A 23300-nucleotide genomic window follows, 5' to 3' on the forward strand; every position below is an offset into this window, starting at 1 on the left:
TGACATTCTCATCATCCACTGAAGCACTTTGTCACAAAATGCATTTCTCAGCTCAGAAAGCTAGTTTCTGACATTCTAACAGCTCAATTGGAGCATTTCAGTAATGAACAGTGTTCTTTGTCAAAACCGACATTCTCATCATCCACTGATGAACTATGTCACAAAATGCAGTTCTCAGCTCAGAAAGCTTGTTTCTGACATTCTAACAGCTCAATTAGAGCATTTTAGTAATGAACAGTGTTCTTTGTCAAAACTGACATTCTCATCATCCACTGAAGCACTTTGTCACAAAATGCATTTCTCAGCTCAGAAAGCTTGTTTCTGACATTCTAACAGCTCAATTGGAGCATTTTAGTAATGATCAGTGTTCTTTGTCAAAACTGACATTCTCATCATCCACTGATGAACTATGTCACAAAATGCAGTTCTCAGCTCAGAAAGCTTGTTTCTAACATTCTAACAGCTCAATTAGAGCATTTTAGTAATGAACAGTGTTCTTTGTCAAAACTGACATTCTCATCATCCACTGAAGCACTTTGTCACAAAATGCAGTTCTCAGCTCAGAAAGCTTGTTTCTGACATTCTATCAGCTCAATTGGAGCATTTTAGTAATGATCAGTGTTCTTTGTCAAAACTGACATTCTCATCATCCACTGATGCTTTTTGTCACAAAATGCAGTTCTCAGCTCAGAAAGCTTGTTTCTGACATTCTAACAGCTCAATTAGAGCATTTTAGTAATGAACAGTGTTCTTTGTCAAAAGTGACATTCTCATAATCCACTGATGCACTTTGTCACAAAATGCATTTCTCAGCTCAGAAAGCTTGTTTCTGACATTCTAACAGCTCAATTAGAGCATTTTAGTAATGAACAGTGTTCTTTGTCAAAACTGACATTCTCATCATCCACTGAAGCACTTTGTCACAAAATGCATTTCTCAGCTCAGAAAGCTTGTTTCTGACATTCTAACAGCTCATTTGGAGCATTTTAGTAATGATCAGTGTTCTTTGTCAAAAGTGACATTCTCATCCATCCACTAATTCACTTTGTCACAAAATGCATTTCTCAGCTCAGAAAGCTTGTTTCTGACATTCTAACAGCTCAATTGGAGCATTTTAGTAATGATCAGTGTTCTTTGTCAAAACTGACATTCTCATCATCCACTGATGCTTTTTGTCACAAAATGCAGTTCTCAGCTCAGAAAGCTTGTTTCTGACATTCTAACAGCTTAATTGGAGCATTTTAGTGATGATCAGTGTTCTTTGTCAAAACTTACATTCTCATCATCCACTGATGCACTTTGTCACAAAATGCATTTCTCAGCTCAGAAAGCTTGTTTCTGACATTCTAACAGCTCAATTAGAGCATTTTAGTAATGATCAGTGTTCTTTGTCAAAACTGACATTCTCATCATCCACTGATGAACTATGTCACAAAATGCAGTTCTCAGCTCAGAAAGCTTGTTTCTAACATTCTAACAGCTCAATTAGAGCATTTTAGTAATGAACAGTTTTCTTTGTCAAAACTGACATTCTCATCATCCACTGATGAACTATGTCACAAAATGCAGTTCTCAGCTCAGAAAGCTTGTTTCTGACATTCTAACAGCTCAATTAGAGCATTTTAGTAATGAACAGTGTTCTTTGTCAAAACTGACATTCTCATCATCCACTGATGAACTATGTCACAAAATGCAGTTCTCAGCTCAGAAAGCTTGTTTCTGACATTCTAACAGCTCAATTAGAGAATTTTAGTGATGATCAGTGTTCTTTGTCAAAACTGACATTCTCATCATCCACTGATGAACTATGTCACAAAATTCAGTTTTCAGCTCAGAAAGCTTGTTTCTGACATTCTAACAGCTCAATTGGAGCATTTCAGTAATGAACAGTGTTCTTTGTCAAAACTGACATTCTCATCATCCACTGATGCTTTTTGTCACAAAATGCAGTTTTCAGCTCAGAAAGCTTGTTTCTGACATTCTAACAGCTCAATTGGAGCATTTCATTAATGAACAGTGTTCTTTGTCAAAAGTGACATTCTCATACATCCACTAATTCACTTTGTCACAAAATGCAGTTTTCAGCTCAGAAAGCTTGTTTCTGACATTCTAACAGCTCAATTGGAGCATTTCATTAATGTACAGTGTTCTTTGTCAAAAGTGACATTCTCATTTATCCACTGATTCACTTTGTCACAAAATGCAGTTCTCAGCTCAGAAAGCTTGTTTCTGACATTCTAACAGCTCAATTAGAGCATTTTAGTGATGATCAGTGTTCTTTGTCAAAACTGACATTCTCATCATCCACTGATGCTTTTTGTCACAAAATGCAGTTTTCAGCTCAGAAAGCTTGTTTCTGACATTCTAACAGCTCAATTGGAGCATTTCATTAATGAACAGTGTTCTTTGTCAAAACTGACATTCTCATCATCCACTGAAGCACTTTGTCACAAAATGCATTTCTCAGCTCAGAAAGCTTGTTTCTGACATTCTAACAGCTCAATTAGAGCATTTTAGTAATGAACAGTGTTCTTTGTCAAAACTGACATTCTCATCATCCACTGATTCACTTTGTCACAAAATGCAGTTCTCAGCTCAGAAAGCTTGTTTCTGACATTCTAACAGCTCAATTGGAGCATTTTAGTAATGATCAGTGTTCTTTGTCAAAACTGACATTCTCATCATCCACTGATGCACTTTGTCACAAAATGCATTTCTCAGCTCAGAAAGCTAGTTTCTGACATTCTAACAGCTCAATTGGAGCATTTCAGTAATGAACAGTGTTCTTTGTCAAAACTGACATTCTCATCATCCACTGATGAACTATGTCACAAAATGCAGTTCTCAGCTCAGAAAGCTTGTTTCTGACATTCTAACAGCTCAATTAGAGCATTTCAGTAATGAACAGTGTTCTTTGTCAAAACCGACATTCTCATCATCCACTGATGAACTATGTCACAAAATGCAGTTCTCAGCTCAGAAAGCTTGTTTCTGACATTCTAACAGCTCAATTAGAGCATTTTAGTAATGAACAGTGTTCTTTGTCAAAACTGACATTCTCATCATCCACTGAAGCACTTTGTCACAAAATGCATTTCTCAGCTCAGAAAGCTTGTTTCTGACATTCTAACAGCTCAATTGGAGCATTTTAGTAATGATCAGTGTTCTTTGTCAAAACTGACATTCTCATCATCCACTGATGAACTATGTCACAAAATGCAGTTCTCAGCTCAGAAAGCTTGTTTCTAACATTCTAACAGCTCAATTAGAGCATTTTAGTAATGAACAGTGTTATTTGTCAAAACTGACATTCTCATCATCCACTGAAGCACTTTGTCACAAAATGCAGTTCTCAGCTCAGAAAGCTTGTTTCTGACATTCTATCAGCTCAATTGGAGCATTTTAGTAATGATCAGTGTTCTTTGTCAAAACTGACATTCTCATCATCCACTGATGCTTTTTGTCACAAAATGCAGTTCTCAGCTCAGAAAGCTTGTTTCTGACATTCTAACAGCTCAATTAGAGCATTTTAGTAATGAACAGTGTTCTTTGTCAAAAGTGACATTCTCATAATCCACTGATGCACTTTGTCACAAAATGCATTTCTCAGCTCAGAAAGCTTGTTTCTGACATTCTAACAGCTCAATTAGAGCATTTTAGTAATGAACAGTGTTCTTTGTCAAAACTGACATTCTCATCATCCACTGAAGCACTTTGTCACAAAATGCATTTCTCAGCTCAGAAAGCTTGTTTCTGACATTCTAACAGCTCATTTGGAGCATTTTAGTAATGATCAGTGTTCTTTGTCAAAAGTGACATTCTCATCCATCCACTAATTCACTTTGTCACAAAATGCATTTCTCAGCTCAGAAAGCTTGTTTCTGACATTCTAACAGCTCAATTGGAGCATTTTAGTAATGATCAGTGTTCTTTGTCAAAACTGACATTCTCATCATCCACTGATGCTTTTTGTCACAAAATGCAGTTCTCAGCTCAAAAAGCTTGTTTTTTGACATTCTAACAGCTTAATTGGAGCATTTTAGTGATGATCAGTGTTCTTTGTCAAAACTTACATTCTCATCATCCACTGATGCACTTTGTCACAAAATGCATTTCTCAGCTCAGAAAGCTTGTTTCTGACATTCTAACAGCTCAATTAGAGCATTTTAGTAATGATCAGTGTTCTTTGTCAAAACTGACATTCTCATCATCCACTGATGAACTATGTCACAAAATGCAGTTCTCAGCTCAGAAAGCTTGTTTCTAACATTCTAACAGCTCAATTAGAGCATTTTAGTAATGAACAGTGTTCTTTGTCAAAACTGACATTCTCATCATCCACTGAAGCACTTTGTCACAAAATGCAGTTCTCAGCTCAGAAAGCTTGTTTCTGACATTCTAACAGCTCAATTAGAGCATTTTAGTAATGAACAGTGTTCTTTGTCAAAACTGACATTCTCATCATCCACTGAAGCACTTTGTCACAAAATGCATTTCTCAGCTCAGAAAGCTTGTTTCTGACATTCTAACAGCTCAATTGGAGCATTTTAGTAATGATCAGTGTTCTTTGTCAAAACTGACATTCTCATCATCCACTGATGCTTTTTGTCACAAAATGCAGTTCTCAGCTCAGAAAGCTTGTTTCTAACATTCTAACAGCTCAATTAGAGCATTTTAGTAATGAACAGTTTTCTTTGTCAAAACTGACATTCTCATCATCCACTGATGCTTTTTGTCACAAAATGCAGTTCTCAGCTCAGAAAGCTTGTTTCTAACATTCTAACAGCTCAATTAGAGCATTTTAGTAATGAACAGTTTTCTTTGTCAAAACTGACATTCTCATCATCCACTGAAGCACTTTGTCACAAAATGCAGTTCTCAGCTCAGAAAGCTTGTTTCTGACATTCTAACAGCTCAATTGGAGCATTTCATTAATGAACAGTGTTCTTTGTCAAAAGTGACATTCTCATCATCCACTGATTCACTTTGTCACAAAATGCAGTTCTCAGCTCAGAAAGCTTGTTTCTGACATTCTAACAGCTCAATTGGAGCATTTTAGTAATGAACAGTGTTCTTTGTCAAAACTGACATTCTCATCATCACCGGATGAACTATGTCACAAAATGCAGTTCTCAGCTCAGAAAGCTTGTTTCTAACATTCTAACAGCTCAATTAGAGCATTTTAGTAATGAACAGTTTTCTTTGTCAAAACTGACATTCTCATCATCCACTGATGAACTATGTCACAAAATGCAGTTCTCAGCTCAGAAAGCTTGTTTCTGACATTCTAACAGCTCAATTAGAGCATTTTAGTAATGAACAGTGTTCTTTGTCAAAACTGACATTCTCATCATCCACTGAAGCACTTTGTCACAAAATGCATTTCTCAGCTCAGAAAGCTTGTTTCTGACATTCTAACAGCTCAATTAGAGCATTTTAGTAATGAACAGTGTTCTTTGTCAAAACTGACATTCTCATCATCCACTGATTCACTTTGTCACAAAATGCAGTTCTCAGCTCAGAAAGCTTGTTTCTGACATTCTAACAGCTCAATTGGAGCATTTTAGTAATGATCAGTGTTCTTTGTCAAAACTGACATTCTCATCATCCACTGATGCTTTTTGTCACAAAATGCAGTTCTCAGCTCAGAAAGCTTGTTTCTGACATTCTAACAGCTCAATTAGAGCATTTTAGTAATGAACAGTGTTCTTTGTCAAAAGTGACATTCTCATCATCCACTGATGCACTTTGTCACAAAATGCATTTCTCAGCTCAGAAAGCTAGTTTCTGACATTCTAACAGCTCAATTGGAGCATTTCAGTAATGAACAGTGTTCTTTGTCAAAACTGACATTCTCATCATCCACTGATGAACTATGTCACAAAATGCAGTTCTCAGCTCAGAAAGCTTGTTTCTGACATTCTAACAGCTCAATTAGAGCATTTCAGTAATGAACAGTGTTCTTTGTCAAAACCAACATTCTCATCATCCACTGATGAACTATGTCACAAAATGCAGTTCTCAGCTCAGAAAGCTTGTTTCTGACATTCTAACAGCTCAATTAGAGCATTTTAGTAATGAACAGTGTTCTTTGTCAAAACTGACATTCTCATCATCCACTGAAGCACTTTGTCACAAAATGCATTTCTCAGCTCAGAAAGCTTGTTTCTGACATTCTAACAGCTCAATTGGAGCATTTTAGTAATGATCAGTGTTCTTTGTCAAAACTGACATTCTCATCATCCACTGATGAACTATGTCACAAAATGCAGTTCTCAGCTCAGAAAGCTTGTTTCTAACATTCTAACAGCTCAATTAGAGCATTTTAGTAATGAACAGTGTTCTTTGTCAAAACTGACATTCTCATCATCCACTGAAGCACTTTGTCACAAAATGCAGTTCTCAGCTCAGAAAGCTTGTTCTGACATTCTATCAGCTCAATTGGAGCATTTTAGTAATGATCAGTGTTCTTTGTCAAAACTGACATTCTCATCATCCACTGATGCTTTTTGTCACAAAATGCAGTTCTCAGCTCAGAAAGCTTGTTTCTGACATTCTAACAGCTCAATTAGAGCATTTTAGTAATGAACAGTGTTCTTTGTCAAAAGTGACATTCTCATAATCCACTGATGCACTTTGTCACAAAATGCATTTCTCAGCTCAGAAAGCTTGTTTCTGACATTCTAACAGCTCAATTAGAGCATTTTAGTAATGAACAGTGTTCTTTGTCAAAACTGACATTCTCATCATCCACTGAAGCACTTTGTCACAAAATGCATTTCTCAGCTCAGAAAGCTTGTTTCTGACATTCTAACAGCTCATTTGGAGCATTTTAGTAATGATCAGTGTTCTTTGTCAAAAGTGACATTCTCATCCATCCACTAATTCACTTTGTCACAAAATGCATTTCTCAGCTCAGAAAGCTTGTTTCTGACATTCTAACAGCTCAATTGGAGCATTTTAGTAATGATCAGTGTTCTTTGTCAAAACTGACATTCTCATCATCCACTGATGCTTTTTGTCACAAAATGCAGTTCTCAGCTCAGAAAGCTTGTTTCTGACATTCTAACAGCTTAATTGGAGCATTTTAGTGATGATCAGTGTTCTTTGTCAAAACTTACATTCTCATCATCCACTGATGCACTTTGTCACAAAATGCATTTCTCAGCTCAGAAAGCTTGTTTCTGACATTCTAACAGCTCAATTAGAGCATTTTAGTAATGATCAGTGTTCTTTGTCAAAACTGACATTCTCATCATCCACTGATGAACTATGTCACAAAATGCAGTTCTCAGCTCAGAAAGCTTGTTTCTAACATTCTAACAGCTCATTTAGAGCATTTTAGTAATGAACAGTTTTCTTTGTCAAAACTGACATTCTCATCATCCACTGATGAACTATGTCACAAAATGCAGTTCTCAGCTCAGAAAGCTTGTTTCTGACATTCTAACAGCTCAATTAGAGCATTTTAGTAATGAACAGTGTTCTTTGTCAAAACTGACATTCTCATCATCCACTGATGAACTATGTCACAAAATGCAGTTCTCAGCTCAGAAAGCTTGTTTCTGACATTCTAACAGCTCAATTAGAGAATTTTAGTGATGATCAGTGTTCTTTGTCAAAACTGACATTCTCATCATCCACTGATGAACTATGTCACAAAATTCAGTTTTCAGCTCAGAAAGCTTGTTTCTGACATTCTAACAGCTCAATTGGAGCATTTCAGTAATGAACAGTGTTCTTTGTCAAAACTGACATTCTCATCATCCACTGATGCTTTTTGTCACAAAATGCAGTTTTCAGCTCAGAAAGCTTGTTTCTGACATTCTAACAGCTCAATTGGAGCATTTCATTAATGAACAGTGTTCTTTGTCAAAAGTGACATTCTCATCCATCCACTAATTCACTTTGTCACAAAATGCAGTTTTCAGCTCAGAAAGCTTGTTTCTGACATTCTAACAGCTCAATTGGAGCATTTCATTAATGTACAGTGTTCTTTGTCAAAAGTGACATTCTCATCCATCCACTGATTCACTTTGTCACAAAATGCAGTTCTCAGCTCAGAAAGCTTGTTTCTGACATTCTAACAGCTCAATTGGAGCATTTTAGTAATGAACAGTGTTCTTTGTCAAAAGTGACATTCTCATCATCCACTGATGAACTATGTCACAAAATGCAGTTCTCAGCTCAGAAAGCTTGTTTCTAACATTCTAACAGCTCAATTAGAGCATTTTAGTAATGAACAGTTTTCTTTGTCAAAAGTGACATTCTCATCATCCACTGATGAATTATGTCACAAAATGCAGTTCTCAGCTCAAAAAGCTTGTTTCTGACATTCTAACAGCTCAATTAGAGCATTTTAGTAATGAACAGTGTTCTTTGTCAAAACTGACATTCTCATCATCCACTGAAGCACTTTGTCACAAAATGCATTTCTCAGCTCAGAAAGCTTGTTTCTGACATTCTAACAGCTCAATTGGAGCATTTTAGTAATGATCAGTGTTCTTTGTCAAAACAGACATTCTCATCATCCACTGATGCTTTTTGTCACAAAATGAAGTTCTCAGCTCAGAAAGCTTGTTTCTGACATTCTAACAGCTCAATTAGAGCATTTTAGTAATGAACAGTGTTCTTTGTCAAAAGTGACATTCTCATCATCCACTGATGCACTTTGTCACAAAATGCATTTCTCAGCTCAGAAAGCTTGTTTCTGACATTCTAACAGCTCAATTGGAGCATTTCAGTAATGAACAGTGTTCTTTGTCAAAACTGACATTCTCATCATCCACTGATTCACTTTGTCACAAAATGCAGTTTTCAGCTCAGAAAGCTTGTTTCTGACATTCTAACAGCTCAATTGGAGCATTTTAGTAATGAACAGTGTTCTTTGTCAAAACTGACATTCTCATCATCCACTGGTGAACTATGTCACAAAATGCATTTCTCAGCTCAGAAAGCTTGTTTCTGACATTCCAACAGCTTAATTGGAGCATTTTAGTGATGATCAGTGTTCTTTGTCAAAACTTACATTCTCATCATCCACTGATGCACTTTGTCACAAAATGCATTTCTCAGCTCAGAAAGCTTGTTTCTGACATTCTAACAGCTCAATTAGAGCATTTTAGTAATGATCAGTGTTCTTTGTCAAAACTGACATTCTCATCATCCACTGATGAACTATGTCACAAAATGCAGTTCTCAGCTCAGAAAGCTTGTTTCTAACATTCTAACAGCTCAATTAGAGCATTTTAGTAATGAACAGTTTTCTTTGTCAAAACTGACATTCTCATCATCCACTGATGAACTATGTCACAAAATGCAGTTCTCAAATCAGAAAGCTTGTTTCTGACATTCTAACAGCTCAATTAGAGCATTTTAGTAATGATCAGTGTTCTTTGTCAAAACTGACATTCTCATCATCCACTGATGAACTATGTCACAAAATGCAGTTCTCAAATCAGAAAGCTTGTTTCTGACATTCTAACAGCTCAATTAGAGCATTTTAGTAATGATCAGTGTTCTTTGTCAAAACTGACATTCTCATCATCCACTGATGAACTATGTCACAAAATGCAGTTCTCAGCTCAGAAAGCTTGTTTCTAACATTCTAACAGCTCAATTAGAGCATTTTAGTAATGAACAGTTTTCTTTGTCAAAACTGACATTCTCATCATCCACTGAAGCACTTTGTCACAAAATGCATTTCTCAGCTCAGAAAGCTTGTTTCTGACATTCTAACAGCTCAATTGGAGCATTTTAGTAATGATCAGTGTTCTTTGTCAAAACTGACATTCTCATCATCCACTGATGCTTTTTGTCACAAAATGCAGTTCTCAGCTCAGAAAGCTTGTTTCTGACATTCTAACAGCTCAATTAGAGCATTTTAGTAATGAACAGTGTTCTTTGTCAAAAGTGACATTCTCATCATCCACTGATGCACTTTGTCACAAAATGCATTTCTCAGCTCAGAAAGCTTGTTTCTGACATTCTAACAGCTCAATTGGAGCATTTCAGTAATGAACAGTGTTCTTTGTCAAAACTGACATTCTCATCATCCACTGATGAACTATGTCACAAAATGCAGTTCTCAGCTCAGAAAGCTTGTTTCTGACATTCTAACAGCTCAATTAGAGCATTTCAGTAATGAACAGTGTTCTTTGTCAAAACCGACATTCTCATCATCCACTGATGAACTATGTCACAAAATGCAGTTCTCAGCTCAGAAAGCTTGTTTCTGACATTCTAACAGCTCAATTAGAGCATTTTAGTAATGAACAGTGTTCTTTGTCAAAACTGACATTCTCATCATCCACTGATGAACTATGTCACAAAATGCAGTTCTCAGCTCAGAAAGCTTGTTTCTGACATTCTAACAGCTTAATTGGAGCATTTTAGTGAAGATCAGTGTTCTTTGTCAAAACTGACATTCTCATCATCCACTGATGCTTTTTGTCACAAAATGCAGTTTTCAGCTCAGAAAGCTTGTTTCTGACATTCTAACAGCTCAATTAGAGAATTTTAGTGATGATCAGTGTTCTTTGTCAAAACTGACATTCTCATCATCCACTGATGAACTATGTCACAAAATTCAGTTTTCAGCTCAGAAAGCTTGTTTCTGATATTCTAACAGCTCAATTGGAGCATTTCAGTAATGAACAGTGTTCTTTGTCAAAACTGACATTCTCATCATCCACTGATGCTTTTTGTCACAAAATGCAGTTTTCAGCTCAGAAAGCTTGTTTCTGACATTCTAACAGCTCAATTGGAGCATTTCATTAATGAACAGTGTTCTTTGTCAAAAGTGACATTCTCATCCATCCACTAATTCACTTTGTCACAAAATGCAGTTTTCAGCTCAGAAAGCTTGTTTCTGACATTCTAACAGCTCAATTGGAGCATTTCAGTAATGAACAGTGTTCTTTGTCAAAACTGACATTCTCATCATCCACTGATGCTTTTCTTCACAAAATGCAGTTTTCAGCTCAGAAAGCTTGTTTCTGACATTCTAACAGCTCAATTGGAGCATTTCATTAATGAACAGTGTTCTTTGTCAAAAGTGACATTCTCATCCATCCACTAATTCACTTTGTCACAAAATGCAGTTTTCAGCTCAGAAAGCTTGTTTCTGACATTCTAACAGCTCAATTGGAGCATTTCATTAATGTACAGTGTTCTTTGTCAAAAGTGACATTCTCATCCATCCACTGATTCACTTTGTCACAAAATGCAGTTCTCAGCTCAGAAAGCTTGTTTCTGACATTCTAACAGCTCAATTGGAGCATTTTAGTAATGAACAGTGTTCTTTGTCAAAAGTGACATTCTCATCATCCACTGATGAACTATGTCACAAAATGCAGTTCTCAGCTCAGAAAGCTTGTTTCTAACATTCTAACAGCTCAATTAGAGCATTTTAGTAATGAACAGTTTTCTTTGTCAAAACTGACATTCTCATCATCCACTGATGATTTATGTCACAAAATGCAGTTCTCAGCTCAAAGAGCTTGTTTCTGACATTCTAACAGCTCAATTAGAGCATTTTAGTAATGAACAGTGTTCTTTGTCAAAACTGACATTCTCATCATCCACTGATGCACTTTGTCACAAAATGCATTTCTCAGCTCAGAAAGCTTGTTTCTGACATTCTAACAGCTCAATTGGAGCATTTTAGTAATGATCAGTGTTCTTTGTCAAAACTGACATTCTCATCATCCACTGATGCTTTTTGTCACAAAATGCTCAGCTCAGAAAGCTTGTTTCTGACATTCTAACAGCTCAATTAGAGCATTTTAGTAATGAACAGTGTTCTTTGTCAAAAGTGACATTCTCATCATCCACTGATGCACTTTGTCACAAAATGCATTTCTCAGCTCAGAAAGCTTGTTTCTGACATTCTAACAGCTCAATTGGAGCATTTTAGTAATGATCAGTGTTCTTTGTCAAAACTGACATTCTCATCATCCACTGATGCTTTTTGTCACAAAATGCAGTTCTCAGCTCAGAAAGCTTGTTTCTGACATTCTAACAGCTCAATTAGAGCATTTTAGTAATGAACAGTGTTCTTTGTCAAAAGTGACATTCTCATCATCCACTGATGCACTTTGTCACAAAATGCATTTCTCAGCTCAGAAAGCTTGTTTCTGACATTCTAACAGCTCAATTGGAGCATTTTAGTAATGATCAGTGTTCTTTGTCAAAACTGACATTCTCATCATCCACTGATGAACTATGTCACAAAATGCAGTTCTCAGCTCAGAAAGCTTGTTTCTAACATTCTAACAGCTCAATTAGAGCATTTTAGTAATGAACAGTGTTCATTGTCAAAACTGACATTCTCATCATCCACTGAAGCACTTTGTCACAAAATGCAGTTCTCAGCTCAGAAAGCTTGTTTCTGACATTCTATCAGCTCATTTGGAGCATTTTAGTAATGATCAGTGTTCTTTGTCAAAACTGACATTCTCATCCATCCACTAATTCACTTTGTCACAAAATGCATTTCTCAGCTCAGAAAGCTTGTTTCTGACATTCTAACAGCTCAATTGGAGCATTTTAGTAATGATCAGTGTTCTTTGTCAAAACTGACATTCTCATCATCCACTGATGCTTTTTGTCACAAAATGCAGTTCTCAGCTCAGAAAGCTTGTTTCTGACATTCTAACAGCTCAATTAGAGCATTTTAGTAATGAACAGTGTTCTTTGTCAAAAGTGACATTCTCATCATCCACTGATGCACTTTGTCACAAAATGCATTTCTCAGCTCAGAAAGCTTGTTTCTGACATTCTAACAGCTCAATTGGAGCATTTCAGTAATGAACAGTGTTCTTTGTCAAAACTGACATTCTCATCATCCACTGAAGCACTTTGTCACAAAATGCAGTTCTCAGCTCAGAAAGCTTGTTTCTGACATTCTAACAGCTCAATTAGAGCATTTTAGTAATGAACAGTGTTCTTTGTCAAAACTGACATTCTCATCATCCACTGAAGCACTTTGTCACAAAATGCATTTCTCAGCTCAGAAAGCTTGTTTCTGACATTCTAACAGCTCAATTGGAGCATTTTAGTAATGATCAGTGTTCTTTGTCAAAACTGACATTCTCATCATCCACTGATGCTTTTTGTCACAAAATGCAGTTCTCAGCTCAGAAAGCTTGTTTCTAACATTCTAACAGCTCAATTAGAGCATTTTAGTAATGAACAGTTTTCTTTGTCAAAACTGACATTCTCATCATCCACTGATGCTTTTTGTCACAAAATGCAGTTCTCAGCTCAGAAAGCTTGTTTCTAACATTCTAACAGCTCAATTAGAGCATTTTAGTAATGAACAGTTTTCTTTGTGAAAACTGACATTCTCATCATCCACTGAAGCACTTTGTCACAAAATGCAGTTCTCAGCTCAGAAAGCTTGTTTCTGACATTCTAACAGCTCAATTAGAGCATTTTAGTAATGAACAGTGTTCTTTGTCAAAACTGACATTCTCATCATCCACTGATTCACTTTGTCACAAAATGCAGTTCTCAGCTCAGAAAGCTTGTTTCTGACATTCTAACAGCTCAATTAGAGCATTTTAGTAATGAACAGTGTTCTTTGTCAAAACTGACATTCTCATCATCCACTGATGAACTATGTCACAAAATGCAGTTCTCAGCTCAGAAAGCTTGTTTCTAACATTCTAACAGCTCAATTAGAGCATTTTAGTAATGAACAGTTTTCTTTGTCAAAACTGACATTCTCATCATCCACTGAAGCACTTTGTCACAAAATGCAGTTCTCAGCTCAGAAAGCTTGTTTCTGACATTCTAACAGCTCAATTGGAGCATTTCATTAATGAACAGTGTTCTTTGTCAAAAGTGACATTCTCATCATCCACTGATTCACTTTGTCACAAAATGCAGTTCTCAGCTCAGAAAGCTTGTTTCTGACATTCTAACAGCTCAATTGGAGCATTTTAGTAATGATCAGTGTTCTTTGTCAAAACTGACATTCTCATCATCCACTGATGAACTATGTCACAAAATGCAGTTCTCAGCTCAGAAAGCTTGTTTCTAACATTCTAACAGCTCAATTAGAGCATTTTAGTAATGAACAGTGTTCATTGTCAAAACTGACATTCTCATCATCCACTGAAGCACTTTGTCACAAAATGCAGTTCTCAGCTCAGAAAGCTTGTTTCTGACATTCTATCAGCTCATTTGGAGCATTTTAGTAATGATCAGTGTTCTTTGTCAAAACTGACATTCTCATCCATCCACTAATTCACTTTGTCACAAAATGCATTTCTCAGCTCAGAAAGCTTGTTTCTGACATTCTAACAGCTCAATTGGAGCATTTTAGTAATGATCAGTGTTCTTTGTCAAAACTGACATTCTCATCATCCACTGAAGCACTTTGTCACAAAATGCATTTCTCAGCTCAGAAAGCTTGTTTCTGACATTCTAACAGCTCAATTAGAGCATTTTAGTAATGAACAGTGTTCTTTGTCAAAACTGACATTCTCATCATCCACTGATTCACTTTGTCACAAAATGCAGTTCTCAGCTCAGAAAGCTTGTTTCTGACATTCTAACAGCTCAATTAGAGCATTTTAGTAATGAACAGTGTTCTTTGTCAAAACTGACATTCTCATCATCCACTGATGAACTATGTCACAAAATGCAGTTCTCAGCTCAGAAAGCTTGTTTCTGACATTCTAACAGCTTAATTGGAGCATTTTAGTGATGATCAGTGTTCTTTGTCAAAACTGACATTCTCATCATCCACTGATGCTTTTTGTCACAAAATGCAGTTTTCAGCTCAGAAAGCTTGTTTCTGACATTCTAACAGCTCAATTAGAGCATTTTAGTAATGAACAGTGTTCTTTGTCAAAACTGACATTCTCATCATCCACTGATGAACTATGTCACAAAATGCAGTTCTCAGCTCAGAAAGCTTGTTTCTGACATTCTAACAGCTCAATTAGAGGATTTTAGTAATGATCAGTGTTCTTTGTCAAAACTGACATTCTCATCATCCACTGATTCACTTTGTCACAAAATGCAGTTCTCAGCTCAGAAAGCTTGTTTCTGACATTCTAACAGCTCAATTAGAGCATTTTAGTAATGAACAGTGTTCTTTGTCAAAAGTGACATTCTCATCATCCACTGATGCACTTTGTCACAAAATGCATTTCTCAGCTCAGAAAGCTAGTTTCTGACATTCTAACAGCTCAATTGGAGCATTTCAGTAATGAACAGTGTTCTTTGTCAAAACTGACATTCTCATCATCCACTGATGAACTATGTCACAAAATGCAGTTCTCAGCTCAGAAAGCTTGTTTCTGACATTCTAACAGCTCAATTAGAGCATTTCAGTAATGAACAGTGTTCTTTGTCAAAACCGACATTCTCATCATCCACTGATGAACTATGTCACAAAATGCAGTTCTCAGCTCAGAAAGCTTGTTTCTGACATTCTAACAGCTCAATTAGAGCATTTTAGTAATGAACAGTGTTCTTTGTCAAAACTGACATTCTCATCATCCACTGAAGCACTTTGTCACAAAATGCATTTCTCAGCTCAGAAAGCTTGTTTCTGACATTCTAACAGCTCAATTGGAGCATTTTAGTAATGATCAGTGTTCTTTGTCAAAACTGACATTCTCATCATCCACTGATGAACTATGTCACAAAATGCAGTTCTCAGCTCAGAAAGCTTGTTTCTAACATTCTAACAGCTCAATTAGAGCATTTTAGTAATGAACAGTGTTCTTTGTCAAAACTGACATTCTCATCATCCACTGAAGCACTTTGTCACAAAATGCAGTTCTCAGCTCAGAAAGCTTGTTTCTGACATTCTATCAGCTCAATTGGAGCATTTTAGTAATGATCAGTGTTCTTTGTCAAAACTGACATTCTCATCATCCACTGATGCTTTTTGTCACAAAATGCAGTTCTCAGCTCAGAAAGCTTGTTTCTGACATTCTAACAGCTCAATTAGAGCATTTTAGTAATGAACAGTGTTCTTTGTCAAAAGTGACATTCTCATAATCCACTGATGCACTTTGTCACAAAATGCATTTCTCAGCTCAGAAAGCTTGTTTCTGACATTCTAACAGCTCAATTAGAGCATTTTAGTAATGAACAGTGTTCTTTGTCAAAACTGACATTCTCATCATCCACTGAAGCACTTTGTCACAAAATGCATTTCTCAGCTCAGAAAGCTTGTTTCTGACATTCTAACAGCTCATTTGGAGCATTTTAGTAATGATCAGTGTTCTTTGTCAAAAGTGACATTCTCATCCATCCACTAATTCACTTTGTCACAAAATGCATTTCTCAGCTCAGAAAGCTTGTTTCTGGAGGTCACGTGACCCACTGAAGGTATGGCGGTGTAGTTCGACTGCTCTCCGACTCGACATCCGTTATTTAACAATTTCCCAGGGATATTAACAACATTTGATCGAATTTTAATCGTATCATCGAAGGGGAAGTTATAAAACATGTCAAAACGTCAAACTTCGGAGTTTTCTCCGGTTAAAAAGCGAATTAAGGATCTACAGGACGCGCAGGGGGAAGATATCCGCGCCATTGTCGTCGAGGAGTTGAAGACACAATTCGGGCTTATCAGAGAGTTGCTTAAGGAAGAACTCGCGCCCATTATTGACAGACTCGGTACTTTGGAAGAGGACGTCCGTCGAATAAAAAACAAATTTGACAATATGCAAACCGCTCTCCGTCACGCGAAAAAAGAGACGAGTGAGGCTAAGATGGCGGTCGGTGCTCTACAAGAGAAACTGGCAAGACTGGAGGACAAAAATCGTCAGTCAAACGTCCGCTTGGTGGGATTAAAAGAAGGCACGGAAGGAGATGACCCTATACGATTCATCCAAAACCACCTCCCAAAATGGATCCCTTCTCTTGCTGGTAAGGAATTTGAGATTGAGAGAGCTCATCGTATCTACAACGGAACACATAAAACATCATCCCATCGCACAATCATCTTCAAGATGCTACGCTATACAGATCGAAATGCGATTCTTAACGGAGCTCGTCGGGCTGGTCAAATTCTCCATCAAGGAACACCGCTGCTTTTTTTCCCGGACTACAGTACACACACCGCGACTAAAAGAAGAGAGATGACTTCGGCGAGAAAGAAACTAATCCAAAAAGGGATTTCATCCTTCCTCCTCTACCCTGCGATGGTTAAAGTCATTCACGGAGGAAAGTCCTCCCTTTTCCAGACGCCAGAGGAGATCGAGAAATTCATCACCGAACTGGATTCCGCTGAAAGTGTTCCCCTGAAAACCACAGCGATCTTAATCCCGGAATCTGAGTCGGACGAGGACGTCCCTGCAAACCCCATGGAGATCCCCGGGAATATTTGATTCTCTTACATCCGTATCCAGTTCGGGTCGGGCATGGAAGAACGAACCGTGCTGCAACGGTGGTCTTGTACCCCAGAATAAGGACTATGAGGGTGGATAGAAGAGTTTGTTCTAACTCTTTGCTGGCTGCCCATTTTACTTTTGTTATTTTTCTTGTTGTTGTTGTTGTTATCATGTTCTTTGCCCAAGAATGCCCAAGTAAGTTATGTATATTTCAGTTACTTATTTCTACGTGCATCAATACTTTGTTAGATTATAGGTATGTTAACTTCTATAATTTCTACACTTATTGTTCCGGGGGATTATACTATGGTCTTCCCGTCCCTTCTCAGTTTAGATTTGGAATCAATCTTTTAAAAAGCATATGGCTATAAACATTATGTCTTGGAACGTTAACGGTTTAAATAGCCCTATTAAACGAACTAAATGTTTAGATTATCTTAGATGCAAAAATATAACTATCGCTTTAATACAAGAATCTCATTTAAAAGCAGTAGACGTACATCGCTTTCAAAATAAATATTTTAAACTGATCTCCTCTTCTTCTGCTGCTAACAAAACTAAAGGGGTTCTGATCATTTCCAGGCGCAATGCGACTTTCAAAATTTTAAATTCGGGAGGAGACTCAGCAGGCCGAATTACTTATGCAGTTGGGACCCTAAATAATGTTAAATATGCCTTTATGTCCGTATACGCACCTACAGAGTGGGACACCTCATTTTTTCAGGAATTATTATGTCTGGTAATGAGTTTGGAAGAATGTCAATTAGTGATTGGAGGGGACTTTAATACTGTGCTGGATACTCAATTGGATAGATCCCATTTTTCTAAATACGATGCACCCATTTCTCAATGTTTTAAAGACTTTTTGCTTCAGGCTAATTTAAATGATGCCTGGCGGCTACAAAATGACGGCACCAAAGATTATACATTTTTCTCAGCACGTCACAAAAGTTATTCTAGAATCGATTATCTCCTTACATCCCCATCTCTTACCCCTCATATAGCGAAAGTTAATATTCTCCCTATTGTCATATCAGATCATTCTCCTTTGATGACATCACTAACCCCAATTTCACGGAGAGCCACAAATAATCGATGGAGGTTTAACACTTCACTGCTACAAAACGATGCATTTGTGACTGATCTACGTAACTCCTTGGTGAATTTCCTACAAATAAATAGAGATTCAGCCTCAGATCCTCAAATACTGTGGGAAACCACTAAATGTTTTATAAGGGGTAAATGTATAAGCTTTTCTGCCTATATCAAAAAATGTAGAGAGAACCGCAAATCAGAACTGGAAGAACAGATTGATATAATAGAGAAGGAATTAAAGGTAAAGTTTTGTGAGTCTAGAGCTAAGGAAATAAAAGTTTACAAAGCGGAATTACAATCTATTTATTCTCATAGAGCTGAATTCATCATACACCGTACTAAACAATCTTATTATTTCCACGGAGAACGTTCATCAAAATTGTTGGCCTGGAGGTTGAAAGGGAACGAAGCTAAGGCCAATATATCAGCTATTAGACAAGAAGGCTCGGTATACACCCAACCTGAAAAGGTGAACAGCGTATTTGAACAATATTACCAACAGCTATATACTTCAGAATCCAGAACCACACCAGCACATATTAATTTGTTCCTTAAACAAGTAACTCTCCCGCAACTAAATGACACTCAGCGGGAAATACTAGACAGCCCTCTGACAATTGAGGAATTAAAATCCGCTCTAGATTCTTTAAACAATAATAAGGCTCCGGGATTAGATGGAATTCCCCCAGAACTATTGAAAACAATTTGGGATTTAGTTGCACCCTTGATTCTGGATTCATTCAATTTTGCTTTGGAGAAGGGAGCTTTGCATAGGGACCAAACCACGGCTTTAATAACTTTAATACTGAAGAAGGAGAAGGACCCACTAGAATGTTCCAGTTACAGACCAATAAGTCTTCTATCCACCGACTCGAAATTGATGGCAAAAGTGCTAGCTCTAAGATTAAACAGCTGCGTTGGAGATTTGATTGGGGGTGATCAAACCGGTTTTATGTTGGGGAGATTCGCAGCAGATAACATACGTAGACTGCTTCATGTCATTGAACAAACAGATAATTACCCGACTTCCTCTGCAATCCTCTCTCTGGATGCAGAGAAAGCTTTCGATCGAATTGAGTGGAATTTCTTGTGGTCAGTTCTGGAGCATTTCGGTTTTGGCCCTTTCTTTCAACGAGCCGTTAAAACCATTTATTCGGAATGTTCAGCTAAAGTACTGACCGGTTTTCATATCTCCGCTCCGTTTTATCTTGGTAGAGGTACTCGACAAGGTTGCCCATTATCACCACTGCTTTTTAATTTATCATTAGAGCCTTTAGCTCAAGCAATCAGACAATGTGCTTTAATATCTCCTATTACCTGTGTGAACACCTCTCATAAAATTTCACTCTATGCAGATGATAGTTTGTTGTATGTGTCAAATATTAAAGAGTCAATTAAGGAATGCCTGCAGCTATTCAATACTTTCGGCAAATTATCCGGCTATAAAATTAATTGGAATAAGTCTGTCTTTATGCCCCTTAACACAACAGCTAAATCAGAGATTCAGACTCTTGATACCTCAATACCAATTGCTGACCAGTTTACTTATCTTGGAATTAAAATCTTTCCATCATTACCTCGCATTGCTAAATGGAATTATCAATCCCTTCTGGATAACATAAAAAAGGATCTTCAATGTTGGGCCCCTCTCTGTTTAGCTGTTCATGGCCGTATTGCTACAATCAAAATGAATATACTCCCAAGACTAGGCTTTTTATTTTCAACCTTGCCTCTGGCGCCACCTACTGACTATTTTAAAGTACTTAATTCGATAGTGACAAAATTCATATGGAATAATAAACGTCCTAGAATTCGATTGAAATTTATGCACAGATTTAGATTACATGGTGGACTATCGCTACCAGATTTCCAATCCTATTATTTAGCATACCAAATGAGACCACTCAGGACATGGATGGATACTGAATCACTTATACCTTGGCGGGCAATAGAAAATAATATTATTTATCCATTGCGTCTACAGGATTTACCCTTTACAGGATTATCTAAAACAATGTTATCACAATTTGGCCCAATTATTAGGCAATCTATCAAAATTTGGAAAGCAGCAGAAAAGACTATGGGAGCTTCAGCTAAATATTGCAAATCCACACCTATTTGGCATAATACCAATCTTTGTATGGCAAAAAATGTATTTATTTTTACACCTTGGACAGAATCCGGCATATTCACCCTTAAAGATATATACAATGATGATGGGCTTAAGCCCTTTCAGATCCTACAAGATGAGTTTTCTATTCCAAGGTCCTCCTTTTCATTATATCTAAGGTTAAGATCGGTATTGAAAGCCTATGGGGTGCCTTGGTCGGCTAAATTGGGTCCTCATCCCATGATAAATTGGATAGATTCCAGGATGGGCTCTAAAGGAAGTGTAAGTAGGATTAATGAACAGATGGTGGTACACCAATATATAAAAATGCCGATTGAGAACTTCTGGGAAAGGGAACTGAATGTGACAATTGATTGGGACAATGTTTGGAAAAACTGTTTTGCCTGCTCTAAAAATCCAGCTCACCAAATGATTCATTTTAAACTCATTCATAAGGCTTATACAACTCCATGGCTATTGTGTAAAATGAAAAGAAAGCAAAATCCTTTTTGCCACCTATGTGAGGGTTCTAATATGGGCACTTATATGCATATGTTTTGGTATTGTCCTTGTGTTACAATGTTTTGGTCACTGGTGCAGACCGAACTATCTGTCTTGATGGACATTGAGATCCAGAGAGAACCATTACTTTTCCTGCTGCTTGATGATTCTTCGTTGTCACTGTCTCTTAATCAAAGGAGGATTCTGTCCACTGCCCTTACTGCAGCTAAAAAAGTAATCCTAAAATTATGGTTTGAGCCTTCCATACCGGTTATGTGCACATGGAGATCGTATCTTTTGGACATTGCTCGTCTGGAAGGTACTACTGCAAGGATTCTTGGTGCCTCTGGGAAGACGATACAGTTTTGGAGGGACCTCATTGACAATCTATCAGAAAAACAATAAAAGCTAAATTAATGATTTTGTTTTTCTGCCTTCCAATGTGTATTTGTATTCTGATTTATTTTTGTTTAGTTTCCCATTTTTTATTTATCATTATTTTATGGTTATGTATTATTTTCTCTTTATTTACTTGTACATACCTATAATATCTTGAAATGTATGTATAACTGTAATCTTGGGAGGTTCTTGGGCATGTTTGTAAACAAAATATAAAAATGTTAATAAAAAATAAGTCAAAAAAAAAAAAAAAAAAAAGAAAGCTTGTTTCTGACATTCTAACAGCTCAATTGTAGCATTTTAGTAATGATCAGTGTTCTTTGTCAAAACTGACATTCTCATCATCCACTGATGCTTTTTGTCACAAAATGCAGTTCTCAGCTCAGAAAGCTTGTTTCTGACATTCTAACAGCTTAATTGGAGCATTTTAGTGATGATCAGTGTTCTTTGTCAAAACTTACATTCTCATCATCCACTGATGCACTTTGTCACAAAATGCATTTCTCAGCTCAGAAAGCTTGTTTCTGACATTCTAACAGCTCAATTAGAGCATTTTAGTAATGATCAGTGTTCTTTGTCAAAACTGACATTCTCATCATCCACTGATGAACTATGTCACAAAATGCAGTTCTCAGCTCAGAAAGCTTGTTTCTAACATTCTAACAGCTCAATTAGAGCATTTTAGTAATGAACAGTTTTCTTTGTCAAAACTGACATTCTCATCATCCACTGATGAACTATGTCACAAAATGCAGTTCTCAGCTCAGAAAGCTTGTTTCTGACATTCTAACAGCTCAATTAGAGCATTTTAGTAATGAACAGTGTTCTTTGTCAAAACTGACATTCTCATCATCCACTGATGAACTATGTCACAAAATGCAGTTCTCAGCTCAGAAAGCTTGTTTCTGACATTCTAACAGCTCAATTAGAGAATTTTAGTGATGATCAGTGTTCTTTGTCAAAACTGACATTCTCATCATCCACTGATGAACTATGTCACAAAATTCAGTTTTCAGCTCAGAAAGCTTGTTTCTGACATTCTAACAGCTCAATTGGAGCATTTCAGTAATGAACAGTGTTCTTTGTCAAAACTGACATTCTCATCATCCACTGATGCTTTTTGTCACAAAATGCAGTTTTCAGCTCAGAAAGCTTGTTTCTGACATTCTAACAGCTCAATTGGAGCATTTCATTAATGAACAGTGTTCTTTGTCAAAAGTGACATTCTCATCCATCCACTAATTCACTTTGTCACAAAATGCAGTTTTCAGCTCAGAAAGCTTGTTTCTGACATTCTAACAGCTCAATTGGAGCATTTCATTAATGTACAGTGTTCTTTGTCAAAAGTGACATTCTCATCCATCCACTGATTCACTTTGTCACAAAATGCAGTTCTCAGCTCAGAAAGCTTGTTTCTGACATTCTAACAGCTCAATTGGAGCATTTTAGTAATGAACAGTGTTCTTTGTCAAAAGTGACATTCTCATCATCCACTGATGAACTATGTCACAAAATGCAGTTCTCAGCTCAGAAAGCTTGTTTCTAACATTCTAACAGCTCAATTAGAGCATTTTAGTAATGAACAGTTTTCTTTGTCAAAAGTGACATTCTCATCATCCACTGATGAACTATGTCACAAAATGCAGTTCTCAGCTCAAAAAGCTTGTTTCTGACATTCTAACAGCTCAATTAGAGCATTTTAGTAATGAACAGTGTTCTTTGTCAAAACTGACATTCTCATCATCCACTGAAGCACTTTGTCACAAAATGCATTTCTCAGCTCAGAAAGCTTGTTTCTGACATTCTAACAGCTCAATTGGAGCATTTTAGTA

Source organism: Barbatula barbatula (genome assembly GCF_947034865.1).
Source record: "Barbatula barbatula genome assembly, chromosome: 3".
Lineage (NCBI taxonomy): Eukaryota > Metazoa > Chordata > Actinopteri > Cypriniformes > Nemacheilidae > Barbatula > Barbatula barbatula.